Source organism: Camelus bactrianus, chromosome 4, assembly GCF_048773025.1.
Source record: "Camelus bactrianus isolate YW-2024 breed Bactrian camel chromosome 4, ASM4877302v1, whole genome shotgun sequence".
NCBI classification, from domain to species: domain Eukaryota; kingdom Metazoa; phylum Chordata; class Mammalia; order Artiodactyla; family Camelidae; genus Camelus; species Camelus bactrianus.
Window position 1 is genome coordinate 38,946,876 of NC_133542.1, and position 14,429 is coordinate 38,961,304.

The 14,429-nt window shown below is 39.7% G+C and overlaps 1 long non-coding RNA gene across 1 annotated transcript; it reads right to left on the minus strand.

Moving 5' to 3' along the window:
* Nucleotides 1-3: 3 nt before the first annotated feature.
* LOC141577460 (uncharacterized) lies at nt 4-14,175 on the minus strand. Its single transcript, XR_012506399.1, has 3 exons — nt 2,114-14,175; nt 1,405-1,571; nt 4-141 (listed from the first exon to the last, which is right to left on the minus strand). It is a non-coding gene; the product is annotated as an uncharacterized LOC141577460 (long non-coding RNA).
* Nucleotides 14,176-14,429: the final 254 nt, after the last annotated feature.

Consider the following 14,429-nt stretch of genomic DNA (forward strand, 5'->3'; position numbering starts at 1 on the left):
AGATGGGGGTTGTCTGTTTGTGCACTTTTTTCCTAAGCTGCTGAAGTTCATCCGAAGTGAACTGGCCATAGTAATCTTTGCCTCCTGCATGACTGTAAGCACGACTTCCAGTGGATGAGAAAACGCAGCTCAGTGATTGTTCTTATGGCCAAAAATAAAGCACAAGGTTACCAGAACTGAATAAACCCAGTTGAGGGAAAGCGCAGGGAATGTGCCCCACCCCACCCCTTGCTGGGCAGCATGATCTTTATATTAAACCATCCTCTTCTTGTGGTGGCTGACGGAGGGCGTTCGCCTGCCTCTGTCATGACCAGATGCAGACAGACAACAGCTATGTCTGAATAGCTCCAGATCCCACCTCCAAGCACAGTACCGTCTGCTTCATCTGATTAACACACACACACGGAATGAAAACTACACCTACCGAAAACTGAGTATGTATTGTAGAAATGTAGAGGAAAAATAAAAATATTTTTTCAAATGTAATTACTTTTAATATATGCTTGTGGAAGGTCTAATACGATGTATGCTGTCTCTGTAATTTTTGCTGTAAATAACTGGAGACAGTGAATACACTGATTTTTCTATGTCTCTGTTTAAGCATAAGACTTTGTAACAATTTTTTTAGAGGGGGAAAAAACCAACAAAGAGCAAATATGTACTTGCTTCCTTTCTGCGTGTTATGTACTTCTCAGAAACTGGTTGCGACAGGTTAAGCACCTTGACGGGTCATTGGTGCTAAGTGTACGCTTCTTTTTGTAAGACTGCTGAGAAGGGAACAGGGCTGTCAATTAAATCTGCTCCAAAGAATTTGTATTGAAGATTGGCCTAAGACCTGCAGACTCTATCTGAACTAGACAATATGAAAAAGGAAAGTTAAAAAAAAAAGTTGCCTGAGTAAGTCATCTTTCCTTGTAGCAAGTGGCTTTGTCCATATTCTTTCTGCATGGAATAGCTTAAGGAAAACAAACTCTGCTTTCCGATGAACAAAATATTTTTGTATACATTTATTTCGTATTAGTAACTTGAGGTCAGACTACTCATTCGCTGAAGCCATAACTGACCTTTACCAAATAAATGTTGTCAAGAACCTGGGGGAGGGTTGGGGAGAGGCAGAGAGGGAGGAAAATTGGAAAATTGAAGGTGTCATGAGCTGTAACAACACAGGCAGGAGCAAGTCTGATGAACCTGATGCTTTTCCTGCATCCGAAATATGACTTTAAAAGGCTAGTATTTTATGATGATCAATTTATAATTAAAAAAAAGATATTTAGATTTAAATGAGACTTTCCAATATTTTTGAAATCCCTGACAATACTTCCTTGCTTTTAGGATTGAGAGAAATGATTTTCATATACTTCCAACATTCAGAGATTTAATGTTTGTACCTTAGCTCCAACCTACATGTGTAAAGTGAAGAGTGGGGCTGAGTCCTTCAGCGGTGGACACTGTGTGCTGCTGGGGGCTTGGCTGTACCTGCCAACCCCACTGCACCTTGAATGTGCAGCTTGCGTCTTTTATTAGCATGCACGCCATTGTTGGCAAAGCAAGCCAGTTGCATTGCCAGACATCTGTAAAATAAAAGTATTCACTCTAAAAAGCATAATATTGATTTTTTTAAAGGAATAATGCCTCCTATAGTCACCACTGATTTTTCTGGAGCTTAATTACATTATTACATGTATTATTATTGGCCTATAGAGGCAAAAGGCAAATACAAATAAACCCAGTGACATATATAGTTTTAAAATCTACAATTTTCTGATCTCTCTCTCCTTGTTTAATATATAAGCCCTAATTTCTGTGTATATGGGTAAAACTGCAGCCTGAGTCATTTAGGAAGTAAGCATTGAGTTTTTTTTATTATAAATATACTAGAATAAAACAGCACTCCCTAACAATTAAAAAAAAAGAGTTTTATATTACTTTAGAATGTAATAGGTTTTTGTCCTTATTTTATGTCCTGTAAATTATTAGTTGGATACTGTTAGCATTCCCTGATAATGCACACATGATTTCTGAATGTTTTCTGTAAATGACAATCAATGTTTATGAAGTTCCCTCCTTTAATGCTGAACAAAATTAAAAGAAGAAAAAGAAAAAAAAATCTTACCTCATTGTTTTCTTTCTCCCACACAGGAAACAAGGAGGCTATGAAGAAGACAGATAGATTTAGCTTTAAAAACATTAGTTAGCTTTAAAAACATTATCCCATGGGTCCTTACCTATAGAGTTGCCCCTTTTCCAGAAAATAGTGGGTAATTTTTTTCTCGAAATTCTTGGCCTTAGTCAGAAACACTCATTGAGTAAAGACCCAGGCTTCATTCTAGCCAAACAGCTTACCAAGATGCAATTCAAAAGACAGCAACATCTCTCACAGATAAGCAAAATAAAGCTAATAGCTCTCCTTTTCTAGAACTTTCATAAAAGGAAGCCCCAGCTAGCAGAGCCATATGCAACTCTTCTGCTATTGAGATAAGTGATAGCAGGTCTGAAATAGATGGAAGCTTTCAGATAATAGTTAATGATTAAGTCTCTAGGTCTGATTTTTTTTTTTTTTTGAACAAAGCATCACCAAGCTGCTCCAACAGCAAAATCAATGCTCACCAACATATGAATGCTCTGAGTCTTACTTGAAGCTGGAGTAAGAAGCAGTTGAGGATAATCACAGACTCACAGTGATGTTTAAAGGCAGTTCCAAGAGAGGCCGGCAATTTTTCAGGTGCTTGGAAGTTGTAGGTTGGGGTCCCTAGAGCTAAAATGCTCTTAAGAAAAGCAGTTTCAAGCAACTTGCAATAGATTTTAAAACTAGAACCACTGGCCCGTATGACAGGATAAGCATTAGAAAGCCTTCTGTAAAGTCTCTTTAGTCTTTGGAACCAGTGGAAACCCTTGCAGTATGTACTTTTCAACCAACTTCTCGACTCAAGACATCCAGATCCCTGTGGTCCTGAAACAGAACTGCACTGATGTTTCTGTTAAAACACCGCTTATGTCCTCTGGTTTCTAATCAGGTCTTCAAGCGACCAGTCAGGGAAATCAAATATATTAACACAACTTATCCCAGGCTCATGTCACTAGTCACCAACAAGTGATCACAGAACTCTTCACTCTAAAATCATCTAAAGTTTTTTCAGAAACCTAGATTTAAGCAGCATTGAAACACAAGATGAAACTTACTATTTTTAAAATTCAGGTTGGGCCACGTAAGATGACAGTTACTAACCTTTGATAGCATTACCAAAATTATCAATCAAGCTCTTTGTGTGCACAAAGCTTTGTTTCATTCATAGATCCTTTCCTTTATTTAAGAGCAAGAACTGGCAAGATGTTCCCATAATCACACCAGTGATTCTGTGCATAATCACTCGTGTGCATGAGGCATTTCAGACATCAAAGGAGTAGCTGGGGTTTGGCCTCATACTCCAAGTGGCAGCAGCAGCCTGACCCAGTGAGAGACGAGGTAGAAGTGAAGCAAACCCTCAAAGGCCATCTTGGTAGGGAGATGTCTCAGATTTCCAAGCCATCATGTTATAAAAGTGTTCTCTGTTTTCTGAACTTGAACTTGCTAAGTTTAACTGGCTGAATAAATATTATTCTAAGAGACTGTAGAATTCTTGACAGCGATGTGTCACAGATCTTTTGTCTCCCAAGTTCACTAAGCAGGGCATAGAGTAAGCATTCAATAAATACGGCAACCACGCGTATTCGGGGCCATTCTCCTTTTGTAATTTTAGCTTCCCAACTATATACTCGCTGTCACCTCTCTGGTTTTGCCCTTTGAATCATCCTCCAGCAGAGGCACCAGATATAGACATGCTTTTTATCATTAGCAGTGAGAGGGGAAATGACCCATTGGCAAATGGCATTGGAAAAATACTCTTTCCTTTCCTTTCTCCAAAGATTTAACCAAAAGCAATAAAAGGAGCCTGAGTGGCTATTAGAGGTTAGACTTAACTTCCTCGATTTCCACAGAAGACTCAGCTGGGCAGGAAACAAACAAGCAGAGAGACCAGGGAGACTAATTTGTAACACAAATTAGACAAAAGCCTGGACTTGGCATGTCCCTCTCAAATCTCCCAGGCTGGTTTCATCAAATCACAAAGTCTCCATCAAAAAGAAGAGAATCTGGAGAACTAATTTTGTCTCAAGCTGTATCACTGCACAAGAAATTTTAGAGAAGGTACTACTTTTTAAGAAATGGAAACCTTTACAGCTGTGATCATGTGTTCCTGTTGTAGCAGGCAACACAGTGGGCCAAATGTCATCTTAGATGTCATCTTTGTCACTGGGTCCTTCGCATGTAGCCAGAAGATGGGGGAAGCAAGAGAGAGCTTGCAGGATTACACAGTAGGTAGGGATGGGCCAGGCTTACCCACCTTCCACAAATCAGAATTATAGCCAAACGAATCTTTGTCATATCGTATCAAAATAGATGTATCTTTCACTTCTCACTCCCAGTCTTCTTGAAGATAGAAAACCTTACATATGAAAAATGGAGCAATTTTAGTCTATCATGGAAGGAAATTTTTTGAGATAATCATCTGTGTTTTTCCCTCTCTCTTCCCTCCTTTGGGCTCACACTCAGACCTTAGGTTCTTTGTAATTCCTTGCTTCAAGGATTTTTACAAGGTAGAAAACTAAGTCCTAGGCTTCTAAGGACCCCGCCCCAGCAGAAATCAGATGACTGAGTACACGGTGAACAATGATGGAAGATCAGTGGAGAAAGGGTAAAAGTAGGCTGGTTATGAAGGCTCTGGGATGCCTGCCTGAAAACATTACTTTTAACTCAGTGTTTCTATAACTATGCCCTCACAGAACTGGCCACAAGCTGGATTGAATAACTAATCTGTTTTTCCTTATAAATCTTTTTTTTTTAAATATTGAGATTGGTTACCACTCATCTGTATTGATGACCAAGGAAAAAACATCTCTTATTCACAATCACAACTATCAGCTCCAGAAGACAGCTTCTGTTAAGTAGAAAACTCTTAGTTCTATTGAGATTTAATAGTTTTGGAGGAGAATTCAAAGTTTCCGAGGCTCTCCAGGAAGAAGGAAGTGTGCGAGGAAATAGGGGGGAAAGACACCAAGAAAGGAACCAATGAGACCATGAAACGTTGACACTGCTGGGCCAGAGGATAGATGAGGAGAAACTCCCAGTGGCAAGATTTAAGAGCAGGGATGGTAAATGTATGGTTTTAGATTGTCTGCTGCTCATGAACAGTGTAGCTCCAGCACCATCCGCGTGACTCCTGATTTTCAATAGTCAACCTCAGAATAGTTTATGTGACCTTGAGAACTTAAATACCCAGAAATACACAGAGCTCTCTAGAAAATGCTTTGACTTCTTCAGTTAGATGTTAGACAGGATGTGGAATTGTGTGCTAAAGCTAGATCTTGGAGAACAAGAAAGCCCTACCTAATATTAAGCTTATACTGGAACTTAATCACTGACGAAATAACATTTAAAAGAAAATTACTTATTAAATTATTTTATGACTAATCTGAATATTTGATAATAATTATTATTTTTCTATGAGGAGCAATACGACTCTCAGGAACTCTGACACCTGAACACATCTGATGAGCATGAAGTAAGAGTCTGAGGCTCTCCCATCCTCCACTTGGGAAATGGTTCGTGGAACTCAACCTTGCAGAAACCAGAGGGTATTTCCTCCAAGGCTCCACCTGTCTCTTGGAGAGACAGTGCCCCTGTAGGCAAAGTCCATGGCAAGGTCTATGCCAGTTTGCCTGATGGCCCTTTGTTCATGAGCACAGCTCTACCTGCATTGGAACTAAATTGCAAAGTCTCACCAGCTGGTGAGACAGCTTTGGCCTATAATTCACTTCCTGGCTCCTGGTTCTTGTGCCTGATGAATGCAAATCCCCAAGCTTCTCATTCTAAATGGTGCCTTTAGTAGAGCTTGGGTCTCACAGTAAATCATCAACCCATAATCCTGCCTTCAGCTGGAATAAAATGTGTCCCTCAGATTTCCCAGTCTGGAGACTCTTGCCCAGACAACAAAGGCCTGCCAGGTGGTTGGGGCTCAAGCAAGTGTCTGCTCAGCTTCGTGTTTGACCAAAATCACCACTGGGACACATGTATTCTGCAGATATGCTGTCAGAATCAGCAGGGGGGAAAAGCCCCCAACATCTGTCTTTAAAAGGAATCTTATGTTGTAATTCATTTTCAAACAAATAATTTCCACATATCCACTCTGTCCCTGGGCACAGGATCTCATATCCTTTTTGAAAAAGGCATAGATAATTGAAAAGGAAATATGTGGTGAAGGTGGCCAAGTTAGGTATCAAATCAAATTAACATACTCATTGGACACCCACTCTAATAATGAAGACGAACCATTATATCTCGCAATGTCTTTCACATATATTCTTCGTCTGAGCATCAAAACAGCCTATTGAGGATAAAACAGGTATTACAGATTAATATTGGTAAGCAGTTACCTCCAAAATTCAGCTATGGAATATACTTTTCTACCATAAAATGAAGTAAACTATAATTGAGAAATATAAGGAAGCCCTTCAGATCTTAACATTACCAGAGATTCAAGATTAAGGCCATTCATCAAGTTATTAAAATAAATTATATACCACTAAAATAAATCATGTCACCTTACATTATTACCGTGGTAATATTACCGCTCTTTACCTACATCTGCAGTGCCAAGAAAAATGCTTCTTAAAAGTTATAAACCGAGCTTCACACCTAACAAGTTTGGGTTCAAATAAATATTATACAAAAATAGATTAAAGGAGAAGCATTTACAGCTTTACTAATAGCTGCCAAAAAGACATTCCCAATAAAACTAAGCAGCATATGAATAGAAGGAAAAGAAGTACACCGGATAAAGAGAAGTAGATCATCAGTGAAAATACTAGGGGAGAAAAGAACCAAAATCATCTTTATATTTAAACAATATAATTGTATGTCTAGAAAATACAAAAGACTATTTTCAAAAATCAATTCATAAAGGTAAGTTCACTAGATGGCTACGTGGATGCTAAACAGGCAACGATCTACATTTTGAAATACTGTATCAGCAAGAAATTAAGTGGAAAATATCTCATGCACTACAATAACAATACTACAAAGTTCCAGTGAACAATTTAACAGTAGAAGTACACAACCCATGTGAACAAAATTATAAATTCTTATTATAAGGCACAGAAAAGAAACTCAGCACACTGAAATTCTAGAAAAAAGGGAGAAAAGAAGCAATAGAAATCATAATATGTATGAAGTATATGATAAAATGTCCCCAAAGTAAGTTTATACATACTAATACTTTACAACCAATATGTTATTTCCCCTTTTTAAAAGTAGAGGCATGGATCAGCTTTTTGTAAAAATTAAAATATACAATATTTTTTTATGAGAGCCTTGATGCAAATTGACACAGGGAAATTGAAAATAAAGAAATGAAAAAAAGTACCGTACATAAATGATAACAAAAAGATTTTTGAGGATGTCAAACTAGTAGTCAGATGAAATAGAATTCAAGAAAATTATAGTATGGACTACTTAGTATTTTTTAAAGTTACAAATTCACCTAGAAGATTCAACAGTCATCTACTTTTTTATGAACCTAACAATGTGGTTTTGAAATATATAAAGCGAAATTTGTTAGAATTCCAAGGAGAAATTGAAAAAGCCACAGTGGACAAAAATCACACAGGTCTCAGATCCTAGAAGATTAAATAGATTGTTTTCAAGAAAACCTAGAGAAGATTTGAATAACACAGTTAACAAGTTTGACCTCAGATAAATTTTACTATGTACCCAATAAACAAAGAATTCACTTTATTTCCAAACACATGGAACATTCATAAAAATTTTCCTTTTAAATGTGAGTTCCAACCAACTAAACTGATTTGATACCTCACCATTGGACTAAATCTGCAGTTTGAAAAACACTGGCTTAAAGGAGAAATAAGTAGTGTGCATAAAAAAAACCAGATATTTAACATTATTAGGCACCAAGGAAATACAAATTAAAACTATAAGGTACCGCTACATACACTATTCTGTCTAGCAATAAAAAGAATGAACAACTTATACACACAATCACATGGATAAATCTCAAAAACATGTTGAGTGAAGTAAGTCAGACACAAAAGGGTGATTCCATTTATAAAAAGTTGAAGAACAGGCAAAAGATAATCTACAGTTATAGAAATCAGTGTCATGGGAGGGGCTGGAGGTTGACTGGAAAGAAGCATGAGAAAACTTTCTGGGGTGATGGAAATGTTCTGTCTCGATCTGGATGATGGTTGTATGAGTACATGCATTTGTCAAAATTCATCAGTGTGTATGCTTAAGATTTGTGCCTTTGACTATATATAAATTATACATCAATAAAGGAATATTAGCATTTTTTAAAAGGCGAAATAAGATTTAACCATCAAAGAGCAAGCAGGGAAAGAAGACTCCAAGCACAAACGGCAGCACAGTAAAGGCAAGAGGAAGTGTAAGGCAAAGAATACCGAGAGCTGCATCTGGAGAGGCGGAGGGCACTTGTACGCCGCATCTGGACGTTTGGACATTATCTATCTAGATTTAAATATCTGCTCTTTCCAAAATGCCTCACTGTCATCACATTTTTTGAAAAACATGAAAGTATGTGACAATCCTGCAAGGTATTTAGCTTCATCCAAATTGCATGCAGGAATCAGGAGGATCAATACGAAGTTTATTGCAATAATTCAGGTGAGCAATGACGGTGCTGAAGATCGGTGAGACGTGACCCTGTTCTGAATTTATTTTGCAGACACAGCTGAGAGGATTTGTGAATAAACTGCATATGGGGTGAAACAAACAAGAGGAAGCAAGGATGACTCCGAAATTTAGGGCCTTAGCAACCAAAAGGTGGCGTTGCATTAACTGAAATGTGTGACATTGTGGGAGGATATCAGGCTCTCAGGCATTAAATTGACTGAGATGTCTGCTAGACTGCAAGTCTACAGTCAATGCCAAGCAAGCATGTGGACATAAGGAAATGATATTCCAGGGAGGTTTCATTTAAATATGCGTATGTGTGTGTGTGTGTGTTCGTCTTACATAAATGGGATCATTTTTTCCATACTGTTCTAATAACACTTAGATTTGCTTACAGATGCAAAATGAATGACTGAAGCGATCAATCAGTGTACATTACAAAGAGAGAAGTCTGGATAAAGTTTTAATAATAGGGATCGCTAAGTGGTCAGATAGTGGGTGACTTGCACATTCTTCTGGGTTCTTCACTGCATTTTTTGAATTTTTTTTACAATGAGCATTGGCTCGTCCTTCCACATACAATAACACTATTTTCAAAGGATATTAGAGGAAAACTCCTTTTACATGTAGAAAATCCTGAAAATGAATATGTTCTCTGACACAGAAAGTATGCAATAACTAAGCCTTAGCACTGTCTTCTGTTTCACACAGAGCTAAAATGTGTATGTAGTGACATGAGTTTTAAATGTTGTGAATAACTTGATTTCAGGGCATTTTGACTGGACCAGATAGATGCCCTTTTGTTACACAGATGATACTAGTTGAACTTGAGACTGTATGTGGAGTCGGAGTATATGTCGTGCGTGTGTGAGAGCTTATACGAGCGTGCGTGTCTGCAGTCTGTACTGGGACTTGGCAGGTGCCTTCCGCACCAGCGCTATAAGGCTCCTTGCAAAACAACCCTGCCTTTTAATGAGTTTACCATTAAAAAAAAAAAAATTGGGACACTGCCTGGTTCCACAGTGTTAAATGAAAATAACATTCAGAGTTGAGTTAATCTGATTGCATGGGATCTATTTTCCCCCTTGCTGCAAATCAGAGCAGTTTTCAGCTAACAAGAATGGGTGCCCTACTTGAACGGGCAGCGGGTACCGCTGCTAGTCAGAGCGGCACTTAGCGTGGCATTGCCATCATTACATCCCCAGTTTCGAGGCAATGAAACTCCAGGAGCGGCGAAGTCAAATCAGTTCAATTGTCTGATTGTTCATACTCATAAAGTGGGGAAGCTGGCAGGGGTCCGGCATAAAACTTGGAGTTCTGCACTGGAGCTCCTTTAAGGTAATTCATTGCCCTCTGCAGTAGCTTAAATCAGAAGGGCCAGCATGGTCACAGTAAATGCAGCTCCCCACACTGCTTGAGAGCAATATCGCAGATAGCCGGCTGCTATGCCAGATGTCAAAGGTGCACTAAAAGCACTTGTTTTTGATCTACCCCATTCCCGAGAAGTACAACGGATGGGCCTTTAAGCACTGCCATAAAAAAAGATTGTGATTAATGAAGCAGCACAACTTAATAAACCAAGTTGACTCCCGCTTCCTTCTCCTAGGCATTTTCACTGTCCACAAAGCAGTTCTTTTACTTAGCAGCAGGGACATGTAAAATGTTAATCATCAATCTGTGGGCCATTAAAGAAGTTGCTTTCCCTTTCTCAACTTGAAAACCAAGGGGGAAAGATAATAGGTTTGGTTAACAGAGCCGTTCACATAATGGGGATGTGTGGAGGAAAGCTTTGATAGACTCAGCGTGGGAGCCCTGAGCACTAATCCATCCTGCTCTCGGGACCATGGGTTCAAATCCTGGCTGGGCTGGGAGGCTCAGGATGGAGGCTGGGGTGAGTGTCCTGATCTGGCTGGACCAGCGGGAGGTTACTGTACCTGAGTGAGGTCCAGAATGAAATAAGAAGGCCCGGAAGCTTTCTGTGTCAGAAGAGCCAGACAAGGGCTCTATGACCTACTGCCTGATCTTATCTGGCCTTCTTTCTTCCAGAACAGAGGACACAGCAGCCTCTCTAGGTGGGCAAGCGGCCATGAGGGGAGTCTGGGCAATGGAATCAGCCCTTGCCCGGAGAGCAAGTTTGCAGCTAGTTTTCCAGAACCTAATGAAATACTTTATCTGTTGGAATCAAAGGTGTATCAGTCAGAGACAGATAAATTTTTACTCATAATTTAGGAATTGTTTTTGGCAGGGGCAGGAGTCAGAGACACAAGGATCAGGCAGATCGCCCACAAGTGTTTGATACAGTTAATCAGTTAATACTGAAAGGAAAAAAGAAACTACTAGAAGATGGTGTCAGGACATTTTGAAATGTCCATGGTTGGGAAAGTTGATGCTAAAAATAAGAACAGTTCACCAAATTTCTTATCGCTCCTTTAGGTAAACTCTTGGTCTTGCCTTGCCTTGGTAAAGAAAGCTTAGACTGCACCGTGTTCAGAGCAAGCATGAGGAGATGCCTCCTGCTCCCAGGAAGAGTGTGCGCTGACAACCCCAGTGAGAGGAGGGCCAGGAGTCCAGGGCATTTTGAGAAATTCTGTCTGGTTGGCAAAAGGCTACTTCCCTGCTAGGCCCTTTACCCTTCAGACTGAGAAAACTTCCATCACCCACATCAAAGGTAATGATGATCTTAATGGTGAGATGAAGTGAATTTGGAAGGGGTTGATCGTATGCTCAATTAAAGTCCTTCCCAAAAAAAGCCTTTAGAGCCAATTCTATTGGTTATAATCACTCACCAAACTGTTAAGTTCCTGTGGGCAGGGTCTACATCATATTCAGTCTTCTAAGGCCAAGCAGTTTATACTCTAGTGGATGATAATAAACGTTTGCTGAATTAATTAATTAACCCAGAACTGGTGACATTCAAAACATTTCCTAGCTTCCCCAGCCTGCATAAAAACTTATTCCTTAAAACTGCATGAAAGGCTTTTAACAAATTTACCCATTCTTCTCAGCTTTATCTCATGCTACCTCCTACCTTATCCCAGGACATGCCCTAGAACTAGCTGTACAACTTGTCCACCATTCCCCAGACCTCTCTCTCAGCTGCTGTTCCCTCCACCGGGTAAGCTCCATGTCATTCTCTGTGACGCCTTCCCTTTCCTCCTGAGAGAGGGAGTCCCTCTTTCACTTGAATTCAAAAGCATTTTGCAAATGCCTCAATTGTAGCTTCTGGTGCGATGAGGTTATTTCACATGTCTGCCTTCACCTGGACCTGTGAGTGCCCACCTCGCTAATCTTAAGCACAGTGCCTGGCAAATGCTGGGCACTTAACGAATGTTAGTTAAGTCAATAAATCAATGACTGAAAATAAAGTAATGGAGCAGCCACTGAGGAGTTACAAAAAAAAAAAAAAAAAAAACGTATGTTCTGACCAGTCCACCAATGCCGTCAGCCACGGTTCTTAGGGGGCTTAAAAATGAGCAGATCATAAATTTTCACAATAGCACTCTAGAAATGTCTTCAGTTTTAAAATTTGATAAAGTGAAATATTTCATGAAAAATTTTTCAATTCCCCACCCACTGCCCTACAAGAAATGGTCCAAGATGACTCTAAAAAAATCATTTTCAAGCTTATGAATCCAAGCTTTAAAGTCAGAACACCATTTAAGGTCTTCTACTTTATGGGAAAAGTACATAATAATTAACTCTCTTCATAAAATTTAGTTTCCCATCTCTCATGTATATCCAAGTTTTCCATCTCCATCTTAGCTCTTGCCATGGTGAAAATTTACAGTGATCGTGGCCATTCAGTGTAGGAAATGAATTAACCTTCTCCATAGGACTCTCATTTGTATAGTATATTAATCGGCTCCTTATGTAAATTTCTCCTCTTACCTCACTGCTTATATGACTACTAGCTGGCTGTATGCAACTTAGAAATGAGGGCAAGAAATGTTTGATTTCACATGGTGTTGCTTAGAGGGATGGTGAGGAGGGAAATGGGTGGAGGTCAAGCAGTGAGAAGAAAGTCACAATGGACATATTTTATAGCTGTCCCTAAACCAACAGTGCTCAATAAAGCCAACTCTCATTCCAACTAGATTTCACCTTTTGCGTGCAATAGGTTTTGCCACTATAAGTAAATTGTGGGAAAACAAATGGGAATATATCTGACGAAAATTTTGATGACGTCTGGTGCAAGAAGTTACGGAGTGTTAGTCAAAAGAGTGCCATGCCCTAAATAAGGAGGACTTCGTATTAACCATTTCTGTAGAAAGAAAAAACCCACTTTCCAAAGCCATACCAAACAACACTCCACCTTCCAAAGCCACACTCAATCCAACAAACAATTGGACCCAAATAAATAATCCCTAGTTTGACATATTTTTAGCCATCCATCAAACTCCTCTTTCTCTTTTCCTTGGATGCACTGCTAGACTGCGGTTCCTACCCTCTTTTGCAGGTTAAGCATGACCTTGTGATTGAGTCCTAGCTGACGGCATATGACCAAAAGCTTGTGTGCCACTTCTAGGGCTGGCCCATAAAACCCCCATGTGTTCTCCTCCCTTTCCTGTTATTTTGCCCTTGGTACCCACCTGCTAAAGACAGTAGAAGCACTGTCAGCCTGAGTCCCAGAAAGACTGTATGGAGCGGAGAACTCAACCACTCACCACAGACTGCCCTGGAGTGTTAAGTAAGTGAGAAATAAATGTCTATTGTGTCAAGTCATCACATTGCTGTGCCCATTTATTGTCGTTGCTCAGTGTCCCCTAGTATAGAACCATTTCAGTTCTGGCATACTAGGATCAATGTCAGGAACTGTAAGTCTTTTGTTTGAAAAGAGAAGCAGATGGGGGAGGCTATGCCTGTGTAGGGCAGAGAGTATATGGGAAATCTCTGTACCTTTTGTTTAATTTTACTTTAAAATTGGTCTTTTTAAAAAATCTATTTTTTAAAAAGAGAGAGAATCATCTCCAGCTCCACTGATCTTGGGCTAGTGATTGCTTTGGTGATAAAATGAGAGTATATTAAATAATAATTATTAACAGTTTCCCAGCATGCCTACTGTGTGCCAGACACCACACTAAGTGCTCCGTGCACGTGATCTCTAATTCATTAATTCTCAGACTAATCCTGCTCGGAAGACATTAGGTTACAGAGATGAATTTGCTCCACAACACTTAGGTGCAAGAAATGGCTTATCACCTTATTTCTCTAAGTCTAGATAGAGGTCTACTCTCCCTAAAATGATAAAAGAGTGCATCTCAGTCATATTTTGGGATTCTAAAACATGTAGGAACAAAAGTAGTTTGGGTGCTTGGAAAACAGGGAAGGGCTTCTAACCTTGGCCATCGGGCCCACAAGCCCACATCATCCATTCTCAGGCAGGTAGCTCCATCTGATACATGACCGGCATGGATATGCATTGCTCCCTGTGACTTCTCAGGTCATAGCTCTCAGTCAGTCCTCCTGACACCCATGAACTAGCCCTTCACAAGCCCTAGGCCTCTGACCCAAACACCATCATCTTCCCTGTCTCCAGGAATGAATCTCGCTTCTCTTTTCTCAGAGTAGGCTTCCTCTGCCTCCTCAACTTCAACTTCCAGCCCCCATCAGTTCTCCAGAAGTCTTGGTGAGAGGCTGTCCTACTGGGACCTTGCAAGTTCTGCAGTAAGCCATTAACAGCCTGAGGCCA